This window comes from Oryctolagus cuniculus, chromosome 4, assembly GCF_051225735.1.
Source record: "Oryctolagus cuniculus isolate XC-2025 breed Fujian yellow rabbit chromosome 4, ASM5122573v1, whole genome shotgun sequence".
In the NCBI taxonomy this organism is placed as follows: domain Eukaryota; kingdom Metazoa; phylum Chordata; class Mammalia; order Lagomorpha; family Leporidae; genus Oryctolagus; species Oryctolagus cuniculus.
Genome location: NC_142870.1, coordinates 161,019,418 through 161,044,869, shown reverse-complemented (window position 1 = coordinate 161,044,869; position 25,452 = coordinate 161,019,418). Strand labels below are relative to the sequence as shown.

Sequence of the window (25,452 nt, the reverse complement as noted above, 5' to 3'; positions counted from 1 at the left end):
CAGTCTCATCCTGGGACGGGATTAACTTTATAAACCAGCAAGGGGCACTTAGCATTTATGTAGCACTGCAACTAATGACTGGAACTGGCTTTGGGGGAAAAAAGCACTGTTCTTCCTGTTCACAGCTCACAGGGACATTAGCTTTTACTGTCTTTGTTTTTACCATGCTTGTCTTAGCTAAAGGGAAGGAGGTAGGGGAATGCAGGCTCCATTATGCAGACTATTAATTAAGATAAATAAGAGTTCACCAGTCTTTGACAATTCCAGGTTAATGATGGCTATTGTCACCAACACTGGCTGGTCTTAGTAGTAGGGGAAAACAATTGGAAAATTTCTTAATTGTGGGCCTATTAATAGATTTTGGGAGAGGGAGGTAATTTTAGTTTAATTGATACTGTGTTGATGATAGGCTGACTAGATGGGTGTGGAAAATGATTTCTAATGGCTTTAATTAAGATCCAATCTCCCAAGAATAATAAACTATTAACCCCCCCAAAAAGAGTGCTAAGGAAAACCAAACTTATTAATTCTCACTGTATTTTTTTTTCTCATGTAGATTCTATTCATATCAGATTTGGAGAACTTTTGGCTTCAGATTTTTAGTTCTGACATCAGCCTCTAAAACTGGAGTAAAAGCTTGGAACAAGTCATGAAGACATGCAGTTAGTGACAGCTGCCCCTTCTCGTTGTTCCTCCTTCAAAAAACAAAAACAGATGCCCTCTCGGGTCTCTACCACGAGGACTTACTGCATAGTGTGGGGTGGCAAGACAAACTTGGAGGTCACCAGAGTAATGAACACGAACAAACCCACGTGGTTCTCACTGGGTTCTCCTTCCTCTTTCTCCTGACCACAATGCCCCACTCCAGGGGCTAATGCAAATCTGAGAAGTCCATATTCCAAGGACAAGGACTGCTGGCCAACATTGTCACTGCACCAACCAGCCCTCTTTTCTTGAGAACTTGTAGGAAATGCTTAAAGGCCATAAAGAGGGCAGCTTATCCAGTCTGGAAGCTGCCCCAATGGGTTTGTCAACACTTTCACAGAACTGAGTTGGCTGTGACATGGCATGAACCTAGTCCAGTGGTTCTCAGTGTAGGGGTGTGAGTGGGGTGTGAAGAAAGCAAAGCAATTTTGCCCATGGAGACACTGGCATTATCTGGGTACACTTTAGTTATCACAATGTAGGGTGCTTACCAGCACCTAGTGAAATGAAGCCAGGTCCACTGCTAAACCTACAAATGCATCATCATGCCCTCAACGTCCACCGTGCTGAAGTTAGAATCCCCCCAGCAGCCCATCACGACAGTATCATGTTCCATGATAGCAAGGGACTGGCAGGCAGTTGCTGCCCAGAACACACACCTGGGGAAGAGAATATTCAGACACTGATTTCTTGCCCTATGTCATATTTGAAAGCATTCCCCTCCCCCCATTAACCAGCATACACTTGAGCGTATAAACTACAATGAGAAGCAATTAGAAAAGATCCCCAAGGCCCTTGCTCTTAAGGAACTTATATCCAGGGTCACAGAAACCAGACGAGGGCATTGAGTAGATTCCAAAGTGTCTCAGAACACAAGTAGAAGCCAGCTCTCCAGCAGCGTCAAGTAGTCCCCGCAGCCCTTCCAGAAAGCCATAGAACTTCCTCAAAATTACGTGGAGAAACAAATAGTCCCCCAGGCACCCCAATTCTGCAAAAAGCCCCACTTCTCTAGGTCCCAGTTTATTGATTTTAGTGGCCATCAGGAAGAGGCAGGAGATAATCCATTTTTTTTAGCTTTCTAGTTACTATGCAACAAACTCATCCTTTTCTTCCTTTTTCAATGCAACACAAACTTCAAACTTTCATTACATTTACACCTCAAAACTTTCTCATTCAAGATCTACACATTTTTGATGCCATTATGAAGATTCTGAATGCAGTTTTTAACCAAAACCAAGTCTCTAAATAGACTGTGGAAGAAATCACTGATACATGTTTGATACTTTCACTTTGATTACAGACTCTGGGATTCTAACCCCTATCTCGCTTACTGATAACTTTAAAAGGCAGAAAAAGTTATTGTAAGGGACAGTTTAAAAAAATACTAAATAATTAAAGCCAGCACCACTGGCTGTAACATCGAGTAAAGGCAGAAAATAAAACACAAATTCAACTCTACAGCGTGTTTCCTTTCCCCAGTCTTTCCTAATCTTGCACAGGCTTGAGAAGATAATCATTTTCCAGTAACATAATAATAGGAAAGGTATTGACCAGCCATACAATCTTCTTGATCACCCTCCATGACTCCATTCTCAGACTGAGAGCTCGGTTTGATGCCCAGGGTGACCGTCTCTAAGAGGAATAAAGGGCTTTCCCTGAAGGATGAGATTCGTCACGCCTGACACTGTATCCCAAGCATCCCCAAATTCAGCAACCCCATCTCATACATCATCAAGCAGGTATTCTCACTCGGGTATGGTTTCTTGGGCCCAGTGTTCTGTGGATGCTTAATACAATGAAAGGATTTCTAACTTCCACTCCGCTGCATGTTAGTTATCTTTTCCCATTTGGATGAAATAGTAGTGTGACCCTCATTGCCCATTCTTAAGATGAAAAGCAGCACTGCTGGGCCACAAATGACTTACTCACTGGTTTATGGACCGAGATATCTCAAAGGATCATCTTTGATACACAGGGTACCCCAGAGAGCTAAATGGGGCTGCAGGGTGTCGGTGAAGTGGTTGAGAAATGGGTCAGAGGCACATGGAGAAAAGCAAACTCCCCACTGGCCACACACTGGAAAAGCTAAGGCAGCTCATCAGTGAAGACCTAGGAAAAGGCTCCCGTGGGCCAGTTCTCCATAAACGAAACATGGAAATAGTTTCTACTGGAATTTATTCCCAGGGCACTAGTTTTGAAGCAATTATGCAAATCAAAGTTGGGCCAAGCTCTGGACAACTCATCTAATGTATTTACCCTGGCAATCTGTCTTGTTTACTAGGGGCTTCTACTTTCTAAGCAGAGAGAACGAATCAGTTGTGTGACTGTTGGGTTCCTGCAGGCTATGTTCCATAGGAGTTGGAAGATCATTAGTGGGACAAATCCCGGGGGGCAGGAGGCCACCTGTAGCCTCAGTTTCACATCGGGAACAGGTCATCCCCAAGACACTGTCTCCCTCTGGAAATACCCGCTTCATAAGTGTGGAGTTATCATTGCCCAAATGAGCCTTGTCCAGTTAGAAAAGATTCTCCTGGCTGTGATGAGAACACAACTGGGCTCCCCTGTGTGGATGGTGACAGCTGCGCCAATGCTGAAAGAATAGGACAGGCTGGGGTGTGGGGGGACTAGGTTGGGCACATTCCCATGGATTCAACAGAGTCTTAGAGCAGGACACAGTGGCAGCTCTACAAGCACACCTTTCTAGAAAGCTGCAGGACTTCTGCAAAGTTGTGGGACAAAACACTGCATGACCCCTTAGGCACAAGAGGTGGTGGGCATAGTACTCTTTACTCCTCCATCAACAGCTCACTGCTCTCCCTGGCCTACCCTTTCTCCTAGCACAACTGAAACCACAGAATCATGCGTCCCAGTGCTGCTTTTCCCTCTTTTAAAATCCACCCCAGGAGCTAATGTTGCAGCTCAGTAGGTGAAACTGCTGCCTGGCGTCCCATGTCAGATCACCAGTTCAAGCCTCGGATGCTCTGCTTCTGATCCAGCTGCCTGCAGCTGAGTCTGGGAAAGCAGCAGTAGATGGCCTTGGGGACGGTACTTGGGCCCCTGCCACCCACATGGGAGAACCCCATGAAGTTCCCGGATTCTGGCTATTGTAATTTGGGGGGTGACTCCAGTGGATGGAAGATCTCTTCTGTCACTTTGCCATTCAAATACATACATCTTAAAAAAAATCCACTCTTTGCCTTCAACTGATGGTTTTATCACTCACACTTTTGTCTAAGAACTCAAACAGAGCCAGCCGAGTCCATTATTTCAAGTGATGTTTGCTTTTCTAACGAGTTTCCAGGACACGATACTTCTGCTGCTGGTCAAGGGACCATTCAGAGCTCCCTCCAGACGTTTGTGAAGGCAGTGGAGGTGGAGGTTCTTAGTAGCGAAATCAAGTCATCATTTTTTTATTTTTTATTTTTTGACAGGCAGAGTGGACAGTGAGAGAGAGAGACAGAGAGAAAGGTCTTCCTTTTGCCGTTGGTTCACCCTCCAATGGCTGCCGCGGCCAGCGCACCACGCTGATCCGAAGGTAGGAGCCAGGTGCTTCTCCTGGTCTCCCATGGGGTGCAGGGCCCAAGCACTTGGGTCATCCTCCACTGCACTCCCTGGCCACAGCAGAGAGATGGCCTGGAAGAGGGGCAACCGGGACAGAATCCGGCGCCCCGACTGGGACTAGAACCCGGTGTGCTGGCGCTGCAAGGCGGAGGATTATCCTAGTGAGCCATGGCGCCGGCCACAAGTCATCCTTTAGAGTACCTGCCTCTCATACCCTAGTGTCGGGTGTGAGTCCTAGCTTTGCTTCTAATTCTAGCCTCCTGCGAATGCACACCTTGGAAAGATCTTTATTTCTAGTTTGCACAAACTTTTTACAGGACACTTGTAGCTTTGACAGCACTCAGGTAGGTTTTCTAGTAGAATGATTGTTCTGATTTTTAGAAAACGAGCTGATGATTGAAACCAATTCAGGACAGTTTTGTGGGAGCTATGCAAACCGATTTGCAGAAGAGGTGGGCAAACCCAGAAACCATGTGGGACTTTCACTTCTTCAGATGAAGTCTGAAGTGGGTAGAACACCCATTTCTCTGTAAATGACCTGTTCAAGAGTACAGCAACAGTGCGCCTTGCCCTCATGCAGTCAGATCACAATGCATACGATGAGGCTCGACTCCCCAGCTGCAGGCCAATGCTCTTTGAAGTTGCCTGCATCTCCGATAAACTTCACTCTGGCTGTCTTCGAAGCCAGGTGCACACTCAAATATGCTGCTTCTAATTGTCTCTCAGGGTCATTAGGGGAACAGAGAATTGCTTTGATAGAAATATTTGTATGCTCTTGGTAACTATTATACAACAGAATTTTTTTTACTTTCCATAAGGTGAGCTTCTGGAGTGCCTGTACCATATATGTGAGGGAGACACACCCCAGCTATGGATTTGTTTTTCTGCACTAGCTTAGAGACAAAGAAATGAAAATGGCTTGGCAACAGTGTAGTAAGGGATTGAGTTGCACAACTTTTGAGTTTTGTATCTCCTGGAAACTCACAGAGGAGATGTATTTCAGAATGGGAAATGAGGGTTCACATAAGGTGGGCCTTGCCTCAAATTATCTGGCTTGTTTAGGTAGAATTGGCACAGCGATTCAGCTCACTGGACACCAGTGTTCCTGCTTCCCATCATGTATTACTCACTCACCGCCCCATCAAAATCAGTCCCCCTTCCAAACTCCCCATTTCATCTTCATTGGTTCTTTTTGGATTCTTCCAGTTTATTTTCTTCCATATCTTATTGGTCATCATGTCCAAAAGATCATCCTTTTATAATCTGAGAAAGCTATGCTACTTTGATTCCTGGTGACACGGTTCTGCTGAAGGGCTGCATGGCTCAGAGGTGTACCGGTGCCAACTTCTACTGCATCCTGAGCCCAACCTAAAATTTTCAGGCATTTCTCTTGCTGGCTATTGAACACAGACATTATTAAAAGGTGAATTTTCTAAATTTGCAAAAAAGCAAAATAAAACCTCAAAGTTCATCTCTTCCTATTTCATGCTTGTCCATGTCACAAGGTTAAGGATGCCTGTGTATGCAAATGGTAGAACTGCTATGGAAGGGTGCGTTTACTACTGCACCTTCCTGCCCAAGGACATTGTCAGGGACTCCATGCTGGTAACCTGAAAGCAGCCGTGGTGGTATTGTCTGCATGACGGAAATTTACCACATGTTAATGAAGATTTCTTCCTCTTGTTAGATACTTGCAAAAATTACCAGCATGTCACTTGTTAAGAGATGAACTATGTTCCTCCCAAAATCTGCATGTTAAAGCCTTTTCCAAGTCAGATTTTTGAGACATAGATTTTTTAAAAATTTTAAAGGTAGAGTTACAGAGAAGAAAACCATGGAGCCATCGTCCATTGTTGGTTCACTCTCCAAAATTGTCCACTCTAAGCCAAGAGTCACAAACTCCATCCAGACTCCCACATGGGTGCAGAGGCCCAGACACTTGATCATCTTCCACTGCTTTCACGGGTGCATTAGCATGGAGCCAGATAGGAAGTGGAGCAGCCAGGCTGGAATTGGTGCCCATATGGCAAACAGGCATCACAGGCAGCAGCTTAACCTGCTAGGCCACACACCGGCTTTTCAAGAGGTTTGAAAGTTAAATGAGGTCGTCTGAGTCCAAGTCAAATCTTACCAGGGTCCTTATGAGAGGAGGAAACGCAGACACACACAGACACACCAGGGTTGAGTGAGGACACAGAGAGGTTGCCTCTGCCAGCCAACTGGCAATGCCTCTTAAGAAAGCAACCCTGGGTCTGGCATGGTGGGGTAGCAGGTTAAACAATTATTAGTGCCTCTGGCATCCCATATGAGCATCAGTTCAAGTCCCAGCTGCTCCACTTCCCATGCAATTCCCTGCTAATGATCTGAGGAAAGCAGAGGGTGGGTGAAGCACTTGGGTCCCTTCTACTCACATGGGAGACCCAGATCAAACTCCTGGATTGACCTGGCTAAGCTCCGGCTGTTGAGGCCATGTGGGACAAGTGATTCTGCCTTTCAAGTAAGTCAGTAGGTCTTTAAAATGTTTTTTTAAAGTAAACCTACCAGCATTTGGATCTTGGACCAGAAGCTTCCAAAATGTTGAGGAAGTTATTTCCTGTTATTTTACATTACCCAATCCATAGCAGTTGGTTATGGTTGCTCTCATACTAGTACAGTACCATACTGACACTTTATCATGTGTAAGTCCCTAACTTGAAACTCTTCAATTTCAGCTTTCAGAACTCCCTGTTCTAATACTCCACAACACTATGCAAAATAACCAGTGTCAGAAGGTCCTCATTTCTACCACACTTGTCTTACCACATTTCTCAGGTACATAAAAAAAAAATATTAATCATCTTTGTTCTAATATTTTTTTTTTTGACAGGCAGAGAGAGAGAGAGAGAGAGAGAGAGAGAGAGAAAGGTCTTCCTTCTGTTGGTTCATCCCCCAAATGGCCACTACGGCCGGCGCGCTGTGCCGATCCAAAGCCAGGAGCCAGGTGCTTCCTCCTGGTCTCCCATGCGGGTGCAGGGCCCAAGCACTTAGGCCATCCTCCACTGCCCTCCCGGGCCACAGCAGAGAGCTGGACTGGAAGAGGAGCAACTAGGACAGAATCCAGCACCCCAACCAGGACTAGAACCTGGGGTGCCGGCGCCACAGGTGGAGGATTAGCCAAGTGATCCAAGGCGCCGGCCAGATGATTAATCTTAAGGGTTTAAAACTCACTTCAAAGGGCTGGTGCTGTTGGGCAGCAGGTTAAGCCACGGTCTGCAGCACCAGCATCCCATATGGGTGCTGGTTTGAGTCCTGGCTGCTTCACTTCCCACCCAGCTCCTTGCTAATGCACTTGGGAAAACAGAAGATGGCCCAAGTTCGTGGGACCCTCAACCATGTGGGAGACTAGGAAGTAGTTCCTGGCTTGGCTAAGGCCATCTGGGGAGTGAACCAGCAGGAGGAAGATCTTCCTTCCTCTCATTGTGTAACTGACTTTTCATTAAATAATTTTAAAAAACCTCACTACATACTCTTCTGTTTCCTTCAACTTGTAGGTGAGTTCTGCTGACACACACCACCCATGTCAGTATTTTTAGAATTGCAAACTATTAGGCTGCAGGAAACTGCTGATATTGGACCAGTCTGAGCTACGAAGTGACAGTTTCCTCTGGTTCAACTAAATACAAGTTGACAGGTACTCTGGGGTCCTCCTCCAGTTTCTTTGCTCTGATAGTATATTATGATTTGTATGTTCCCTAGAGTAATGTTTGTTTCACAGATTATTTGCAGGAAGAATTAGTTACTAGTGTTTACAAGCTGAATCAGTGCCTGACGAACTCCCAGGTTCTGGATTTCCATGAAAATGAGATCAGGGAAAATACAGACCATGTTTCTCCCGACTACTGGTCCCCCTGGGCGGAGTGTACTTTACAGGCTGTCCCATTCCCAAAGCAGGGCATTTTGGTCACTTGTAGAACCTGACTAGCTCTAAGCATATGAAGGACTTTAAAAAGTTAATGGGAAAACAGAATTGAAAGGTGTTTACTTTGGTAAAAAAAAGTTTTTGAAATCCATGCTTCTTAAAGTAATACCTATTTTTGCATGAACTTTATGAAGGCCCCTTTGTGGGAGGACAAACTCTGTAACTTAGAGTTCCTACTCTAAATTTTTACACCCCTGACCTAGTAATTCAGAGGGGTACACAAGGAGAAAATGAGGCAGGCCTTGTGGCTCATCGAGTCAAGCCAGCGTGGGTGATGCTTGCAGCCCGTATTGGAGTGCCTAGGATGCAGCTGTTTCCTATGCAGCTTCCAGCTAACACACTGGGGAGGCTCCACATGCCTTCCCAAGCACTCGAGTCCCCACTCACCATGTGCGAGACCCAGATGGAGTTCCCGGCTTTGTCCTGGCCCACCCTGTCTATTGTAGGTAGTTGGGCATTAAAGCAGAGGGTTCAAATTACCCTCTCCCTCACCTTCTCCCAATAAATACAGACAGAAAATCCATTATTCATGGTCTAAATCCAGCAAGGCTCAGCACCATCCTATAGGGTTAAGTTTGACAAGATGTAACTATAATATTTGCAGACAAGTGAAAAAGAGAAAAGGGCCAAGACTCAAAATCAATTGGTATCAAAGTTATTAACAGAATGATTTGCTGATAACTCTATACCTGCATTTGCCGTTATCTGAGCAAAATGAAATTGCACTTAAAGTTCATCTTGGAAGAGCTATGTAGATGAAAATGTCATAATTACTATATTTCAGAAGGACAACATCAAAGGAGAAATATCAAGCTTTCATTCATACAAATGCTTAGATCTTTTCTTGGCAGACTGCTCTAACCAATTTTTCCTTTTTTTAAATTTCAAAATTTCCTTTAATTTCTCATCTTGCTCCAGCTGAAGTCACTGGCTAATGGCTTTCTAGGCTGTTAGTTATGGTACTTCTCCTACTGTTTAGGGGCTATTTGCAGTTACTTTATTGATAAGAAACTGATCCTAGGCCTCTTATCTGCAAAGAAGATAAATAGAAATTGATCTCAAAGGCACAATTTGTTCCCTAATTAATGTTCATGAGAGTCTCTATAATTACTCTCAAATGTTATTCCCTTTAATCATGTCAGTTTATATGGATTAAAAAGTACAATGCAATTCTATCTCCAGAGTCTGTGTTAGGGCAATTCACACTCAAACATTTTTGAAGTATTCTGATAGTTTTATTGACTAACAGTCAATAAATGGCACCAGCCAAATCATTACATTTTGACTATATGCATTAAATCAAGCAATTATTTAGAAGTATTAACTAGATAAAGACAACCTAGTGCTTCTTGGGGTTACACAGAACAATCTACATATTTTGGTTATCCCAATATGGAGGGCTTATTGGAAAGCAGGTTACTATGGCCTATTAATAATGGAAGAGTTTGACACCAGAGTCTTACATTTCACGGGTATGGCAACCACGTCTGGAGATGGTCACTTGTCAGATGCCATCAAGTTAATGGCAAATCTCAGACTACAGTAATAGCATACCTAGTCACATTTCACATAAAACCTCTAAGCACTTCCAGAAAGATTTCTGTAGATTACTTTTTAGCTTACCCTAAATTATTTTATGTCATTTTCACTGTAATGGCTGTTTCAATAGCTGTGTTCATCTATTGAGGTTTCACAAGATAATCTCAAAGAACGCACACTATATTCTTGCACAGCTGTCTTATATACAAACATTAATACACCACATTTACGTATTTCATGCTCATGACTAATCCCAGTGGCACAACCTCACCCTCTATCGTTAGTGATTGGGATCCAGAGCCCACAAAATCCAAACTCTAGTTTTCATTGCTGTAGAAGGATGCTACAAGGTGGCATGTACCAATGCCATCTCACTAGTACAAGTGATCAATTTTTGCTCACAATTGATCATAATGATAGGACTAAGAACCAGAGGGATCACATAAACAAGACTAGTGTCTGCAAATACTAGCTGATAGAATAAAAAAGGGAGAGAATGATCCATCATGGGAAGCAAGATACACAGCAGACTCATAGAATGGTAGATGTCCTAAACAGCACTCTGGCCTCGGAATCAGCCCTTAAGGCATGCAGATCTGACTGAAAAGCCCATGAGAGTATTTCAGGCATGGAAAGCCAAGACACTCTGGAAAAAAATAAAAATAAAATAAAAATTACCTAAATGAAAGATCTCTGCGAGTGAGATCCCAGTGAAAAGAACAGGTCATCAAAGGAGGAGGTACCTTTCTCTGAAGGGAGGAGAGAACTTCCACTTTGACCATGGCCTTGTCTAAATATGATCAGAGTCAGTGAACTCAGGGGGCTTCCATAGCCTTGGCAGCTCATGACAAGAGCCTAGGGTGATTACTGAGGCCATAAACAAGAGTATCAAATTGTTAAGTCAACAACAGGAGTCACTGTGCACTTACTCCTCATGTAGGATCTTTGTCCTTAGTGTGCTGTACATGGAGATTTAATGCTATAGCGAGTACTCAAACAGTATTTTTCTCTTTGTGTTTCTGTGTGGGAGCAAACTGTTGAAATCTTTACTTAATACATGCTAAACTGATCTTTTGTATATAAAGAGAATTGAAAATGAATCTTGATGTGAATGGAAGGGGAGAGGGAGCGGGAAAGGGGAGGGTTGCGGGTGGGAGGGAAGTTATGGGGGGGAAGCCATTGTAATCCATAAGCTGTACTTTGGAAATTTATATTCATTAAATAAAAGTTAAAAAAAAAAAGGTGCTAGTTTTTATCGGAGTCTAGTTTCATCACCTACAGTTCCCTTATATTGAAATGAATCTGTTGCATCAGTATGTCCTGTGAGTGCTCATAAACACACTGAACTATGAGTTGTAGACCTGCATTTAATGACTTAAAAGACAAAGCCAGTTTTCATCAGTTACAGCAAGTAAGTACAGATCAGAAGCCATAATTTTAATTAGGTTAATCAATTTCCTACTCAATTGCTTGGAATTACCAAGTAGGTTTCTTCATTAATCAGAATGATTATAGGATTGTGGCCATACTTTTAAAATTTTTATTTAAAAGGCAAAGTAACAAAGAAACAGAGATAGAGAAAGATCTTCCGTCTGCTGGTTCACTCCCCAGGCCACAACAGCCAGGCCTGGGCCAGCTTGAAGCCAAGAGGTTCACCTGGGTCTCCCACATGGATGCAGGGACTCATGGACTTGGGCCATCTGCTGCTGTTCTCCCAGGCCATTAGCAAGGAGCTGGATCTGAAGTGAAGCAGAAGGGACTCGAACCAGTGCCTATGTAGAATGCAAGCATTACAATGGCTTAACCCGCTACACCACAACACTGACCCCATGGCCATACTTTCCTCACATTTCTCTCTACTGCAATCTAGCCCTCAAGGCTTGGAGAAGTGAGTAAACATCCAAGAGGAGTAAGCTGTGAAATCAGGCTCATGCATTAGACCTACTACGGACTTCCAGCACCAGGTAAGGTGAACAACCCAGAAAGGACTCCTTACCCTAGAACTGGAGTGGTTCCCTCCTGGGTCTTTACAGTAGCCTCCTCCTCTTTCCCTTTTCTCTTCCCTCAGTTTCCTGCACCCATACAGCAGCTGAAGTGATCTGAGGATATCTGATCAACCTCTTCGAATTTAGTGGTGACTGGCGATGACTCTGTTGCACTTAGCATGAACACAAGACTTCTTTGACCTCCTAGATTCTTCCCCACCAGGCCGCTCCTGACATGACTGTCCTGTTGCCTCCGACTGCCAGCTCTTTCTGCTCATTGCACCTGCGGCCATTCTCTTGATAACACAGTTCCTGCTTCCTGGAGTGCTGTTCTCTCCTAGTTAAAAACCCCTCATCCCTTCAAGTAGCAATTCTCCAGGGAAGCCTTCCCACTCTCTCTCTTTATAAATTCACTTAAAACTATTGTTTTATGACAATGAAACTTTGACTAGAAGGGTTAAAATTTAAGACAACTAGAATACCAAGCTCTAAGTAATCACATGGAAGACCTGGAACTTTGAAGAATCCAAAATGGTACAGCCACTTTCAACAGTTTGGTGGTATCTACTAACACACACATACACCCTGATCTAGCAATTCTATTTCTGCCAACTCCACTTACCTATCAAGTGTGTGTATCTGTTTTCACTAATAGACACAGACTCGAATTATCATAGTGCTATTTATAATTCAGAGATTAACATCTACTCCTATTGCTCATGCACAGAAGGGATGAATTGAAGTGTACTTGTAGAATGAAATACTGTGCAAATGTGGCCATAAAAATATGGATGAATCTCAAAGTTGATTTTGAATCAAGGTTGATTCAAAAAAAAACCCACCCATGTGATTCTTTTTATGAGTTCACAAATGGAAAGATTAATTCAGCTTTGACATGTGGTTGCCACTTTCTCTTGGAGTAAATAACGAAGACGGTGGCCAGACGAGGCTTCTTAGATGCTGATCACATTGTGGAACTTGATTGAGCTCTACGTTTACTGTTTGCTTTTCTGCACACACTTTGATAAAGATTCAAAAACTCGAGGTAGGTTCTGGCCAGTAACAAGTATTTACTCTTTGCAGCTCCTGTTTCTAAGAATCTCGACGCTGATTGGTGGCATTGCTTTAGTGCAGTGACTGATGCACTTAGGACAACAGGTGCTTTGGAGTCTGAACTGAAAGCTCCACAGGGCCATAAAACTGTTGTTTGCAATCCTTGGTCCACCTTAGCACCTCACTATTCACCTGCTATTCATTCAACTGCAATGAACAAACGCAGGAGTGCACACTCTTACCTCTCCTAGATGTTAGTCCCTGGTTACATGATCATACAACACTGCTTCTGTAACCCAAAGCATGGCCTTGGGAATCCAAGGGCCTATGTCCTAGAGCCCACTTATGTTCTAGACCAGCCTGGATTTGGCTGAGCTAAAGACTTGTGTCTCTGAATCAGCATTCTATCTCTGGCACTCAGTGTAGTATTTAGGATGCTGCATATCTTCAGATTTTTGATTTTTGGTGAGCAAATAGAGGATGGAAGGTACACAAAATTGGATTAAGCAGCTCTAGTGTGGAGTACTTAGTGAACAGCAATGCTCTGATGAATCATTCTTAGTTTCTCCCATCCCGGTTGCAATATTTTCAATATTTAAGGCCATTCTTAAATCTTCAGACTATATACCTGAAGTGTTTTGATTCTCTTTGCTCATCACATCTTGATCCAAAGCCCATCAATATTTGGTCATTATGGCAAGTTTACAGCATATGAGGTGGTCTTAGCTTACGTACAAGCTCAAATCTTAGGATATTTTTGATTTAAATGGAGGAACAGGTGATATGTGAGTTTCAAATGACAGGACTTTAATCAATGTTCTACTTTCCCAATCAGCTGATACAAGGAAAACAACTCCAGGTTAACTACAATATATGAACTTTCTATGTATGGAAATCAAATGATTGGACACTTATTTAGGATATTCAGTTTCTTAAAGATATAAAATAGTATTACATTCAGAAATCTTTCAAACAACAGCATCAAAACCTAGCACATGCACCTTTCACATTATGGTGAAGACACCATCCAGAGGACCACGCTTTTGTTATCTAAGAATATCCCAGAATGTATCATTTTACTTTCACTTCCGGTGTTGTACATTTTGAATTCATGTAAAATGATGTTTCTGGAAAATTTAAGTCAAAACTCTAGTACTGGATTTTCGAAGTGGTGGGATGTGGGACTGCCTATTCATCCTTTGGGTGTGTCTACGAGGTAACCTCTTTAATACAAAGACTTGTTCTACGCGCTTATAAAGGCGTCTTCCAAAGTACGTATCCAATGAAATCCAGTACCATGCTACCTTCCTTTCCATTTTTGACAAAGCACTTCTGTTCATGTTACCCCTCTAAGTATTCAAAACCAGCATTAAAAGAAGATATATTAGACTCATCAATATTCCCAACAGGATTCTTGGTTGTTCAAAATAAAGTCACTGTAAGACGATTTCCAAAATAAGATGAGTTATCAAGGTTTGAATACAGATCTGTACCTTCTCCCTGAGGGCTTGTTTTGGGTAAAATCCTCAACTCATTCTCACACAGGAAAGGTCATTCTCTCCATGAAGGCTGGAATAGATCACCAGAGAGATAAACATGAAAACAACATAAGCTCTTTCTCCAGGGCTGAACCTGACCGCTGGGTGCATCTTTAATTCTGAAGTTCTAATTCTGGGTTGTGCCTATTGCCTATGAAACACATGTCCGCATCCAAGAGCTCAAAAGCTCACAGCTGAGACCTTGCAGCCCAGGCGGGTCTGCGCTGGATGACACTGCTTCCCTGAATATTCCATCCTTCTGCTTGCACACCGGGCTGGTTCTCTTCCTCAGCCACAAGGCAGTAATTGCAGTGTGCCTCAGCCTCCTTCACCCTCCCCCTGCAGCAGAAAGGAATGGAAATGAACGCCCTAGCTGTCTGTCATTAGAGTGAGTTGCAAGGTTGGTTATTGTCTATGCTTCTCTCTGAAGCACAGATAAAAAGCCCTGATATTCATATTCTCAGCACATCATGTATTAATGCAAATTAAGCTTTCTGAACCTCGAGCTACAAAGAATTATTTTTAGAAGGTTATAAACCTATGAAGACACATAAAATGAGGGGAATTTGGCATCACTGGAACTCACACATGCAAACTGCATTTCAGATGCTAATCCTTACTGAGCCCATCCACACCACATGGCTAATTTCCCTCCATACTAACCTTCATATTGCCTATCACACCTTATCTTTGTTTCTTTGTAGCTTCTTTTGTAAATGCTCTTTATTGGAATTTTTATTACACTCAAATGTAGTTTTAATTTGATTCAACTTTTTAAAGGCATTTTAAAAAATAACCATCATACTCAATGACACAGGCATACAATTCTCTTTGCCTTCTACAGCTCAGCAGATGATATGGTGAAATGTTCAAATAAGGCCTGACTGGAACTGTACAGTGATAAAGAAAAGGTGATTTTCCAAGAAATGCCACTCAGTTGAGGCCATTTAACTTTAAAATTAGCTTGATATGTGAACAAGTTCTGTTTTTGCTTCTATTTGTGGTTTCAACAGGCAGTACAATTAGGAGTCATCAATGTGAACATAGTTCCTTTGGAGTCTAAGTTTTAGATGGATTTGTAGCATGAACTCCTAAGATAGGATAGTAAGGGGACAAATGAACAAAATGAATAGTCTAACAAATAGACAATGTAACAGAACTCAAGCGCTCAAAGTTATCACATAATTTCACATCCCAGTCAATAAGCATGGGCAGAATAGCTCCAGGCTTCCCGAGTCAGATTTTAAGTAGGGTTTTTCAGATGTTCTCACTTGATACACAACTGCCTTTTTTTTCCTTTTTTATTAAATAAAAACTTCCAAAGTACAGTTAATAGATTACAATGGCTTCCCTCCCCATAATTTCCCTCCCACTCACACCCCTCCCATCTCCCGCTCCCTCTCCCATTCCATTCACATCAAGATTCATTTTCAATTATCTTTATATACAGAAGATCGATTTAATGTATTAAGATTATCAGTTTGCACCCACACAGAAACACAAAGTGTAACATACTGTTTCAGTACTAGTTGTAGCATTACTTCACATTGGACAACACATTAAGGACAGATCCCACATAAGAAGGAAGTACACAGTGACTCCTGTTGTTGACTTAACAATTTGACACTCTTATTTATGGCATCAGTATTCACATTAGGCTCTTGTCATGAGTTGCCAAGGCTATAGAAGCCTTTTGAGTTCACCAACTCTGATTTTATTTAGACAAGGCCATGGTCAAAGTGGAAGTTCTCTCCTCCCTTCAGAGAAAGGTACCTCCTTCTTTGATGGCCCATTCTTTCCACTGGGATCTCACTCGTGGAGATCTTTCATTTAGGTCTTTTTTTTTTTTCCCAGAGTGTCTTGGCTTTCCATGCCTAAAATACTCTCATGGGCTCTTCAGCCAGATCTGAATGCCTTAAGGGCTGATTCTGAGGCCAGAGTGCTATTTAGGACATCTGCCATTCTATGCATCTGCTGTGTATCCCACTTCCCATGATGGATCGTTCTTTCCCTTTTTGATTCTATCAGTTAGTATTAGCAGACAGTAGTCTTGTTTGTGTGATCCCTTTGACTCTTAGACCTATCAGTGTGATCAATTGTGAACTGAAATTGATCACTTGTACTAGTGAGATGGCATTGGTACATGCCACCTTGATGGGATTGTATTGGGATCCCCTGGCACGATTCTAACTCCACCCTTTGGGGCAAGTCCAGTTGAGCATGTCCCAAATTGTACATCTCCTCCCTCTTTTATTCATACACAACTGCCTTTTAAATTATGTGGAATGTCATTACCTTAACATTTTAAATGAATCTGATTTGATCACATGTCCTAAGTTTCAAGGTGCAGAAGGGAGCTTCAAAAAGTTTGTGAGTAACATACAAATCAACGTTTATTTTTGGTATGAGAAGTTGAAATCTATACATGCTTTTCCATGACATACATTTTCTATAAACCTCTACAAGAGCCCTCATAGGAGTCAACGTCTTCATAACAGATTATCCATAACATACTTCAAAGAGAGGAACAGCTTCAATAAAAGAAATTTCCTCCAAGTATTCAGATTCTGAAGCTTATTTTCAAGATGCTAAAGTTCTTCACAACTTTAAGAACAATTTAACTTGCATGTCTTTTTTCCATTCATTGCATTATTTGATCCCAACCTACAAGAATTAGATGAACAACTGGAATTCTAGTTTGTGAGAGGACAGAGAGGTTAGAATTATTACCCTATCTGGTTATCAACATGCTTTGTAACAATGCACTCAACTACTTATCATGGTTACAGTTGAAAGAAATTTGCTTTGAGAAATGCGATTTGTGACTCTTAGTGCAAAAATATACTTGCTCTATTGCAACATGTCTGTTTATGGGAATTATGCCATCTCTCCAAACACTTAAAATAGCCATTTAAATTTGCAACTTATCTTCACGTTAAGTGTCTTAACCCATTTGGGCTGCTGAAACAAAATAGGAACAATCTATTTTTCACAGTCTGGGAGTTCAGAAAGTCCAAGATCAAAGTGTGGGCAGTCGTGGTGGTCTGGTGAGGGCCTGCTCTCCCTGAAGGCACCATCACGATGCATACTCACATACCGCAAAGGGCCAATAGTCCTCCACAAGCCTCTGGGATAAGAGCGCTAACTCCCTTCATGAAGGCACAGCCCTCCCAAGGGCCTACCTCTGAGTTCCATCATCTTGGGGGTTAGGCTTCAATGTGAAGTTGGTGGCAGCATAGACATCCAGAATACAGTATTAAGGACTGAGACTATTTTGATTTTCCACTTAGAATAGCAGCAATTATGGGCTGGCACAGTGGCATAGTGGATAAAACTGCAACCTGCAATGTTGGCATCCCTTATGGGCACCGGTTCAAGTCCCGGCTGCCCCACTTGAAATCCAGCTCCCTGCTACTGTGTCGCGGAAAGCAAAAGATGGCTCAAGTAATTGGGCTCTGGAACCCACGTGGGAGTCCCAGATGAAGCTCCTGGCCAGCCCTGGTCACTGCAGCTATTTGGTTAGTAAACCAGCAGATGGAAGATCTCACTCTAACCACTAACTCCAATTCAGAAAAACTTAGCAGTGCTTCTTTTTCTGCCTAAAATAATTAGTTGACACAGTATTTATGAGTTTTTCCTGTTTCTATCTTTTGTCCTATGTTCATCTTTAAATACTGCACTATCTGATCAAGTAGGTGAATTTGAGACAGTTACTAGGTGGACTACCATCTTAGAACATGATATAAAATATTCCTTATAAGTCAATGTTCCAGGGAAGCCCTGACCTTTAAAATGCTTTTCAATCTCATGTTTGAAGTTTGACGGCAGATTCTTCAAAATGGCAGAATTTTTCTTGTCTTTGATTTTTTTTTAATACATGATGAATGACTTATTTAAACTTTAGGGAGACATAGCCTGGGTTATGTGGAGTCTATGTGGAAATACAGAGAACATTTTATTTATAGCCAGTAGAGAAGTTAGTCATAATTGAGTTCAATTCTTATTTTAAGAGCTTTAAACTCCCAAATCTCTAAAGAGGAAAAAAAAAAAAAAAAAAACAGGCAACCTGTGAACAACAGTGCCAGTATCCATACACATGAGTGGCAAACTGCTTTCCACTAACAATGTTGGAAATAGCATCTCAAATGACAGCATCTCCTATCCCATGTGCTCCTCTGCAACATGACCTTGTCAGTGCACATCAAAAAAAAAAAAAAAGTGTAATCCCTCCTTGGACATGGGGATGGCTTTACTGACATTTCCATCACACAAAATGCATGCATGCTGAGTGTTCCAAGGAAAGCTTTGCAGAATCCCTATAACACCTGAGGTGATCTTTTCAAGTAGACACTAAGAATCCAGAGACGTTGGAGAATACAACTAGACAGGGGAAATAAAACATGATTAGCTATTACCAATATTTGACTTATAAGAGTCATCAAAAAGAGGGTAACACAGAACAGGGATTCTAACACACAACCCTACCCTGTTTCCTCAGTACTCTGTACCTGTGGCTTGGTGTACTCTGGAAAAAAAAAGACTCAATTGGCTATGATTAAGTTCCTGCCACTCTAGTGGCCTGAGGTTGGAGGAGCTGTCACCATCAACAGTTTAACAATGTTGCCTGTCATTCATCCTCCCCTCAAAAAGAGGCAACTGAACAAACAACTATTGTTTGACTAGTAAGAAGCTATGGAGGAACAGGAAGATGAGATCCCTGTGGAACCTGAAGACCCAAGAGAGCTCTGTGGAGCAGGGAGCAAGGTAACCTCACTGCTTCATACTGCATCCCCAGCCCAAACTGGCTCAAAGCCTACCTTGACTACTCATTAGGAAAAGCCAAGTTTGAGACTTCCAATGGTTCCCATTGCTGCAGATGTATGCACAGGACATTCTCAGTCCTCACAAGCTCCTAGAAGACTGCAGAGTGTCCAGACATCATGCAGCTATACTGTCATGAAGTAGGAGCTGATGTTGTACATACACTACGCCTGTGCACTAATCTGCCAGAGTTAGCACTATGTTGAAAGAAAATGCCTTCACTGCTGGATTGAGTCCTGCTGCAGGGGCTAGTAGGAACTGTTAATCTCTACTCTTGGGACTCCACTGTGATTCCACCACACTTACAACATGGCTGCAGCACCATGATCCTGAACGCTAAGAGACTAAACAGGACAGAGAAACCAAGACACTGGCTTCTAAACCTATGCGGCATTCCACCCTGTACTGAACAGGTTGTCCTGCAAAGAGGGCAAACAGACATAGCTGGAAGCCTAGGATGCTTATGTGCACCTGTGCCTGACCTGGTAGCCCTCCAGATAGTGATCTAACCATCTGGGTAACCCTGCTGCACAGCTAGCCGCATAGCAGTACCCAAGCCCTCTGAAACTGATCTTGACTTCAAAATGGCAGATCTACCACCAAGGCTACCACCATCTTGGCTGCTGTCAGGGACCACAGCATGTGGCCTCTTAGTGGAAAACTACTAAGGCAGGACTAGTCAGCCCAGACCGGAGAGTACTGATAATGCAACCTTGTGTGACCTTGTGCCTTAAGACCTTGTAACCTTTCCCCTACTTGCACAAGCATTGCAGCTACAAGATAAGTTCCCCCCTTCCCACACCCGATGTCCTGCCCTCCTAAACGCCCCTCCTTCCCCCACCCGACACCCTGCCTTTATGATATGAAAGAGTGTGGTTGTCAAATAAAAATTGCAGCTTGATCAGGACCCTTGTCTTCCTGCCATCTTTGTGTCTCCTGTCCCTTCATCTCTCCTTCTAGGTGCTCGGCCCTAGTTGACATCCCGCAGGACGGGACAGGCTGCAGCACTCATATTCATTGTAACCTGTATCTAGATAGTATCTTCAACCCTTCTGGTAAACCCAGAATTCAGCCAGGTGGTGGTTCTGTCTCCAAGAAAACTGTGCTTTGGCACGCAAGTCAGAAACACCTGCAGCCTGGTCCACTTGTACCATCATACACACAGTTGATGACAAACATAGTTGAGGTAACCAGCCTTAAGTCACTCTACTACAGTTACCAAAAATCAAAATACACTACACCTGATTAACAACCTAGCACTCATTTACAAAAAAAAAAAAAAAAAAATCAACGTCTACCAAAACAAAATGCATAAAATTCTAGAAGGAAAATTATGTACTAGATATACTAATTATCACTACAGGAACACAAGAAGGAAAAAGGAAATAAGATAATACCAGTAGAACACAGTAATTATCTATTAACACCATTATTATCTATTAACAGAACCCAAAGTGTGAAAAATGCCTAAGAATGAATTCAAAGTGAGAATTGTAAGAATGCTCAGTAAAATGAAATATAACAATTTATCATGTGAATGAAAAATTCAATAGAAATAAGAAAAAACAAACGTTGAATCTTGTAGCCAAAGAGTTCAATGAATGAAAAATGTAATTCAGAAATATCATGCATTACAAAGGTAAAAAAAAAAAGCATTGCTAAAGTTGAAGACTGGACTTCTGAATTAGCCCAGTTAGGGGGTGACAAAAGAATGAAAAAGACTCAAGATAGAAAATGAGACCTATGGGACACCATTTTAAGTGAGCCTATGTTTGCATTAAAGAAGTTCAAGAGAACAAGACAGAAAAGCACAGAAGGCAAGAAGGCATATTTAATCAAATAATACCTGAAGGTATCCATTCTCTGGAAGATAGGTGAACAACCAAATTTGTGAATCTAAGAACTTCTCAACCCAACGATGTCCTCTAAAAGGCATTTTGCAATCAAGCTTACCAGTACAGAGAGGTAATTTTAAAAGCAGCAAGAGGAAAAATAAAGTATAAGGAATTCCAATTAGATTTCTTGGCAGACACTTTGCAGGTCTGAGACAATGCAGTGATGAATTCAGAGTGCTGGAAGGAAAACATTGCCAGTCAAGAATATCATACCCAGCAAAGCTATCCTTCAGAAATGAATGAAAAAAAAATAAAGCCTCTCCATACAGAAATAGCACCACTAGAGACTGCCAATAAATACTTGAGTAGTCTTACATATAGACACAAAATGACAATTACTATCATGAAAACAAAAAACTTATGTAACTTACTGGTAGAGGAGATGTACAAGAGAAGCTGATTACCACAGAAAACAACCTAATTGTCAAGATTAACCAAAGAGGAAAAGATAGAGTATACAAAACCAGAAAATGAACAAAATGATAGGAATAAGTTGTTATGTATCAGTTACCTTAAAAGTAAATCAATTAAATTCCCCAATTAAAAGACACACACTGTCTGAATGGATGAAAACATTAAGGTCCTATGACAAGGAACTACCTATTAGAAACTCATTTCAATGAAAGGGACACCAAGAACCACAGTGAAGGGATGGAAAAATATTTCATGTATAAAAACCAAGTCAAATGAATCAAAGACTTAAACATAAGACCCAAAAGCATGAAACTTCTTCATGGAAGTACAAGCAAAATGCTTCATGACATTGGTCTTGGCCACAACTTTTGGGATATGAGCGCCAAAGCAGATAGAAGCAAAAATTGACAAATCTGTTTCCAGAAAAGTAAAAATCTTCTGCACAATGAACACCATTAACAGAGTAAGGAGACAACTTATAGAATGGGAGAAAAGATTTTCTAGATATACATTTGACAAAGTTAATGTCCAGAATATATAAGTAACTTAAACTCAAAACCTAACAAAAACAAAATCAAGTTATTCAATGTAAGAAATGGGCAAGGGATTCAAGTAGATGTTTCTTACAAAAATTTATAGAAATGGCCAAAAAGCATATGAAAAATGCTCAATATCACTATTTATGAAGGAAATGTACATCAAAACCACAAAGAGCTATCAGAATAACTATTATAAAAAAAGACAAGCAAACAAAAAGATGACAAGCATGTGGAGAAAGAGTAACACAAGTTGGTGGGAATGTCAGCACACCCAAGCCAGTAGGGAGATTTCTCAAAGCACTAGAAGTAGAATTACTGTGTGATCCAGCAGTTAGACCACTGAATACTATCCTAAATAAAGAGAATCAGTATGCTAAAGATGTATCTGATCTCATGTTCATCATAGCACTGCTCACTGTAGCCAAATACTGAATCAACCTGTCTGTCCATTGATAGATGAATAGAAAAAGAAAATTTTACATAGCAGATAGAAGAGAGAATCAAGTCAAGTCAACTGTAGGACCATCTATGCACCTTGATGACACTATGTAAAGCTAAGTAAAACACATCCAGGAAGGCATATATTCTGTGTTATCACATGTGGAAGCTCCAAGAGTTGATGTCATAGAGTGAAATACTAGTTACTAGAGGCTGGAAAGGGGATGAAGAGGGAGTAGAGGAAGGTCAACACATTCAAGGAAGCAGTTTGACAAGCAGGATGACTCAATGTTCACAAAGTTCATGGAAAATCACCTTATGAAACAATTATGCATCATTTCAAAACTTTCCACCACAAAATAGAATCACCAACCAGTTATCCTACTGACTGTGCTATGGATAGTAACAATCATATCTCCAAATACTTAGTAGAGAGGATTTTAAATGTGCCCAACACAAAATCAGGCATACATTTTGGGTGCCAATGTGTCAGTTACCATATGATCATTACACATTACATATATGCATTTGAATATTATATCCAATAGTTAAATACAGTTAATTCCCAATTAAAAATAAGGTGCAGGCATTGTGGCAAAGCAGACTAAATCCCTGCTTAGGATGCCTGCATCCCATATTTTAGGGCCAGTTGGATTCCTAACTTCTGTTGCCAACCTGGCTTCCTGCTAATGTACCTGGCAAGTAGATGATGGTTCAAGTACATGAATCCCTACTATGCACATGGATATCAGATGGAGTTCCAGGATTCTGGCTTTGATTGGGCCCAGCTCTGGCTGTTATGGCCATTTTTTTTTAAGTGAACCAGCAAATCAAAGATCTCTCCCTTTCTCCATCCATCCCCACTTCCCTCCCTGTCACTGTATCTTTCAATGAATTTTGAAATATATTTAGAAAAACAGAAAGATTAAGTAATATACCCCAAAAATAAAGTTTGGTTTCTAGCACATCTCAGTTTTTAGTCAGATGATTTTTTAAAAAAAGATTCTTATTTTATTTGAAAAGCAGAGTTATACAGAGGCAGAGGCAGGTCTTCCATTTGTTGCTTCACTTCCCAAATGGCTGCAATGGCCAGAGCTGAGCTGATCCAAAGCCAGGCGTTTCCTCCAGGTCTCCCACATGGATTTAGGAGCCCAAGGAGTTGGACCATCTTCCACTGCTTTTCCAGGCCACAGAAGAGATCCTGATTGAAAGTGGAGCAGCCAGGATTCAAAATGGTACCCAGATGGGATAGCAACACTGCAGGCGGTGGCTTTATCTTCTCCACCACAGCGCTGGCCCCCAGGTGATAGTTTCTATTCAACTTTCTCCTGAGCTTGTAGGAAAACTGGTTTTTATTGATGTTCCTATTAGACATTAATTTATGACATAGTGATGGCAAACCCCAGGTGTGGTATCTGACTATCCAAAACCAGTGGTTCTTACTGTGTGATTTCCTGCTCCAACCCATCACCGGCAGAAATAGGTCTATCTCCGAAGGCTGCTGGATATCTCAGTTGTGGGAGTGTGTGTTACTGACATGCAACAGGTAGAGCATAAAGACCCTCAAGCATCCTAAAACCCCTAAGGCAGCCTCTCACTAAGAACTAAAGGGAGGCTATCATTGTGATGCAGGTTCAACTGCTGCCTGTATCCTGGCAGGAAGATGACTCAAGTACTGGGGGCTCTGGCATCCCCATGGGAGACCAGGAAAGAGTTTCAGGATCCTGGCATTGACCTGGACCAGTCCCAACCATTGCAGCCATTTGGGAAGATCTGTCTCTATAACTATGCCTTTCAAGTAAATAAATACATCAATCTTTTAAGAAAGAATTACACAACCCAGGATGTCAACAGTACTAGAGGTGGGAAACACCAATTTTATCCCTAATAATCCAACAGTTTTCCTTGGACATTAATCAATGCAACAAACACTTACTGTAATAAAAATATTGAAGAATCTTAGATTCATTTATTATCTTACATTCAAAGTTGGAAGTGGAGTGTATTCTAAATATGGCTTGATAATACTAGCACTTCCAAAAATTGTTACAACCTATAGTCAGGTAGCTCTTATTTAGCCTGCACCGAGTTTTCCCTTCGCAGCTCTAAACCCACCTCCACTTAATACCATGCCCCTATTTTTCTATGACAGTTTTGAAGACCTTGGGAAAACATCATGGAAGAAATATTTCCCAGGTTTTTTGTCAAATGCCCTGTATACAGTCAAAGTCAGAAAAAAATTCTTTGGAGTTAGTCGACATGTGGTAGAAGAGTCACTAGCACAGGTTTGATTTACTTATGGAAACTCAAAGCACATTGGGTTTGTCAATCTTCACAATCAGCTCTTTGTCTCATTCTAAGTGCTGGCCAACTCCTTGAAATGCCTTGCAGTTCATGTTCACGTGCATGCAGTCGCAAAGTGCTGAATCTGCTTCCTCTGTGACCAGAAACCCAAGACAGCCTCGCTGCTTGGAGTCAAAAATAGCAGAGATGAAGCTGTGACTCTTAGGAATTTTCGACCCCTTTAAGAGGAAGGCTAGAGGAACCGGGATCATTGTTGACTCTGTCTATCTGTTACTACATTGAATTCTTCACAAAGGTTTGCAATTAGAGATCCTGCTCAAGAGTTTCCCAGTATACCTGGTTCAAAAAAAGTTCTTTCATGCAACTGAGAGGTGTCTACCAGCCCTAGTTTGAAGACAAAGATTCAGCCGATTTCACAATTGCATTAACAACTTACAAAGACAATATTCTCTTCACAAAAACTGTTAATGGAAAATACAAAATATTTCTTGACTCTGAAATGTACTGCAATACAAAACTTACAATGAACTAAAAAAAAAACTGAGTGTCTATGGATTCCATCCTATAAAGCAGCTATAACTTCCTCTTTGCTTTCTCTTTGCATGTAAGTTATGATTGCCAGTATTCATGGATATTTATGAGGTGAAATCACGTTGTCATATTTAATTTTTGCTATAATACTTCCATTTTTCTATGTACTGT

At 41.6% G+C, this 25,452-nt stretch overlaps 1 protein-coding gene across 18 annotated transcripts in view; it reads right to left on the bottom strand.

Moving 5' to 3' along the window:
- Positions 1 to 25,452, bottom strand: part of RARB (retinoic acid receptor beta) — a 794,145-nt gene that overhangs the window by 589,887 nt on the left and 178,806 nt on the right. The window contains exons 3-4 of one of the 18 annotated variants that reach the window (XR_016233344.1): positions 14,295 to 14,370; positions 11,281 to 11,535 (exon numbers count right to left, since the gene is read on the bottom strand). The exons of 13 other annotated variants lie outside the window; for them this stretch is intronic. The gene's annotated coding sequence lies outside the window, so the exon portion shown is untranslated. Of the gene's footprint in view, positions 1 to 11,280; positions 11,536 to 14,294; positions 14,371 to 16,984; positions 17,004 to 25,452 lie in introns of those variants that run through there. 4 more of the 18 variants (XR_016233345.1, XR_016233343.1, XR_016233340.1 and 1 more) reach the window with 4 other exon arrangements.